Source organism: Tiliqua scincoides, chromosome 4, assembly GCF_035046505.1.
Source record: "Tiliqua scincoides isolate rTilSci1 chromosome 4, rTilSci1.hap2, whole genome shotgun sequence".
In the NCBI taxonomy this organism is placed as follows: domain Eukaryota; kingdom Metazoa; phylum Chordata; class Lepidosauria; order Squamata; family Scincidae; genus Tiliqua; species Tiliqua scincoides.
In genome coordinates this window covers 37,333,873-37,337,489 of record NC_089824.1, presented here as the reverse complement: position 1 = coordinate 37,337,489, position 3,617 = coordinate 37,333,873, and positions in this window count along the sequence as shown.

The following is a 3,617-nucleotide window of genomic DNA, read 5'->3' as shown; positions in this document are numbered from 1 at the left end:
GAAGAGAAAACATGCAAATCTTTATCATATTTCAAGATATGGAACAGCCCTTTTTTCGTGGGGGCTGCCCTTTTAGCAGTAACACCTCTGCACTGCTCAGCATCGGGCCCCTGGCCACTGGGCCTTATGTTTGACACCCCTGACCTACATAATCTACTCAAATTCTTCTGAATAAAACCAGGGGCACACACAAATTTAAATGCTAGAAATTAAATAGGCACATTAGCAAGACAAAAATGTCAGGCAGTGTCTATTCTGATCACACCTTGGTTCTCCTGCAACTTGGTTATTGGGCCACATTACACACAAAGATGTACAAGTCGGTCCTTGGCATTCGTGGGAGTTCTGTTCTCAAGTATCCCTGCAAATGCTGAAAACCATGTATACTGGGATCCCTGTTTAAGTGTCCAATACAACAAGTCAGTGAAAATCAGGTTTCCTACCTGACGTGTCAAAATCGCACCATTTCCCAGCTTCTCAATGCTAAAAACTGCTCTAAAGACCCACTTCCAGGTCTCGTAGTGTCACCCCTGTATGCATCAGTATACTGCATTCAGCTTATAGATGGGAATAAATCCAATGGAATAATGAAAATTATTGAAATAATAATAATGAAATAATGAAAATTATTCCATTAGATTCCATTACATTCAGCCCCATCTAGTGGCTGAATGTGGTATTGCTCTATTCCAGTGCATTCTGGAGTGATGCTGGGATCTAGAAGTGGGTCTTTTGAAATGTTTTTAGACCCAAGAGGCTTGGAAATGGTGTGGTTTTGACCTGTCAGGTAGGAAACCTGATTTTCACTGGCTTTTTTTTTTAATTTAAAGGACATTTAAACTGAGATCTTTAAACTGGGACATTTAAAATGGCTCCAATGATGGGGAGCCATTTAGTTATTTGATTTTCCTCTGTAAACCGCTTTGTGAACTTTTAGTTGAAAAGCGGTATATAAATACTGTTAATCATCATCATCATCATCATCTTGGCATCCACATTGAGTCAAATCCGCGGATGCTGGACATGCAGATACCTGGGTCGGACCATGTAACAAAACTCCCATGGTTGCTTTTCCTATCAGGGAAAGCCCCATCAGGAGAGGTGACCTGAAGCAGAGAGAGTAAACAACCCCTGGTTGTTTCTCCTCTTCAAATCATCCCCTCTCATGTTGCATTTCTTGACAAAAAGCAGCTGGAGCTTTTTGCATTTATGAATATAATGTATGGTCAGGTCCTCAAACACAGGTTCCTCTAGCAATGATCTTGTAAGGCCTTCTCTCCTGAGAGAGAATGAGGCAATCTGAAATAAAGTATACATTATTTTTCATTTAGGCCATGACCTAAACATGCATTAAACACTCAGCATACACTAGGATTTTTCCATGCCTCCTTTCCCACTACAGCCCCTAGTGATACCCAGGAAGCTGCTCCTGAAGGTCTGGAGTATACTCTGGACTGGAATTCAATGCTTGTGAGGGGACGCATCTAAATCTAAAATAATTAACTTCCCCCCCCCCCCAATATGCATGTGGAAGTGACTTCTGCTATTCCTACCAGGATTGGAGAGAAAAGAGAATCCTGGCTTTAATGTTTCTGTAATCCAACATCTATAACTAGGTACAAGGAAGTACCCAGTAGCATTTTATCATCAATGTCTAAGTAAAAGTCCATTGGAGAGCATACAGCAAAATTTTTCACTCTACATCATTTCAAGCTGATCATTCTGCTCTAAAGTGATATCTAAACATTGCCCCAGTGATATTCCAAAGAGGATTTTCAGTTGTCCAAATGTGAAAGAAATTCAGTATCCAACACCTGACATGGGACTCTCTGATTCTGCAGCACCTCCAGAGCTGCCATAGAATTGAGTAGTCCCATTGTGGGGCTACTTCCTTTACAAAAGTCCCCTTCCCCCAAGGAGCTGTCACGGGTTGCCTGGTTGCAGCAGCCCTTTTTGGCACCTTGGTAGTCCTGAGCACCAGGCACCTAAGGATTGAGCTGCCCATTGCTAAATTAACAGTAAAAAACTACATTCCAGATACACCACCATATATATGTATATCTATGCAACAACAGCCCCACAGGTGTAGAAATCCACCCACCAACAGATGCACCATAGACACTGGTACAGTGCTGCAATAGCACTATGCCACATCTTTCAGATGTCACTCTGATGCCAGAATTTGCTTGCAAAATCTGCTTACAAAGAGGCCAAAATGGGGGGGGGGGCACAGATTGGTATGTGATGTGGGAGAGAGAAGGAGGAGCTGACATAGGTCATATCCTTATTCCCCTTCAGAGAGTGTCAGGAAAACAACAGATCTGGCACAGGTAGGATTCACCCCATAAGAAACAATGAAGAAAAAGAGGAACAGCAGAAAATTGCACCTCATCACTCCCGTGTTGCTCATTCACACGCACATGTGTGTTCCTACATGTGTTGTGCACAATACCTCAAATTGGGAAATTAGCAATATTTCTAGAGTGAGAGGTCAATACTAGCAATATTTCTAGAGCACTACCAAATTGAGGGTGGTCTCTATGATTGGGTCCTTAGGGTTGCAGCTGTCACATTTACCTGACTGGACAAGTGGAAGCCACCTGGCTGCTCTAAACAGCCCATTTATCTAGACCAGCTATTTTCAACCACTGTGCCGCAGCACATTGGTGTACCGCAGATTGTCTGCAGATATGCTGCAGGAGTTTTGGGGAGGATCATTTATTAGTAGGGCTATTGGGGGATGCGAGCCAACCCACTGGCAGTGTAGCGTGCCTTGTCAAAAACTGATGGTGTGCGTAGATAATTTTAGAGCCTTGTCCGTGAGATGAAAAAGGCTGAAAACTGCAGACCTAGACAGACAGTTTTGGCTGCTGAATTGATAGGCACATGCCAATCTCTAGAAGGAGGGTTAGCTACTTCAGACATGAAGTAGGACTTCAACCCACATCCAGCGGATGGTCGTATGCAATGGCATTTCCAAAAAAGACAAAGCTTTTAGACTGCTGAACCTGCATAGGAGCTTCAGGGGGGTGAGACATGTCTAAAAATTGGCAAAAAAACAAAACAAAACAAAAACGGGAAACAGAAAAAATGTTAAAATAGTCCTCAAATTATTCAACTATTTGAAACTAAACCTGCAAAGTTAATTACTATTTCAATTGTCACATCATTTATCTCTAGAAAACAAGTATTGTGAGGGCAAGTATGTACACCCTTCTATATACTGCAGATATACTCTGTGGGGAGTCATTACATCCCAGCATTATGTGGTTTGAAAGTGGAACCAGAACATCCTCCCCCACCCCACCACTCAGGAGATCCCTCAGGGGCTGTAGGAGTTAATAAAGCCTTTTCCTTTCAGCAGTTGAAGAGTTCCCAAGGGTATACTCCAGCACATTGGGACCTTGCTATTTTATGGTATGATGTAAAGCAGTTGTGCTCTTTTTAATGAGTTGCTTAAACTGCAAGTGGACTTTACTACATTATAAGAGCGCTTGATTCTTGTTGGTTCAATGGATTTGCAGCATTTGGTTTGCTGCTGAAATAACATAGTTCTGGTAATATGTGGCCAACATGAAATGAAATGAGATTGCACCTGCATGCACAGTCTTGGCCAC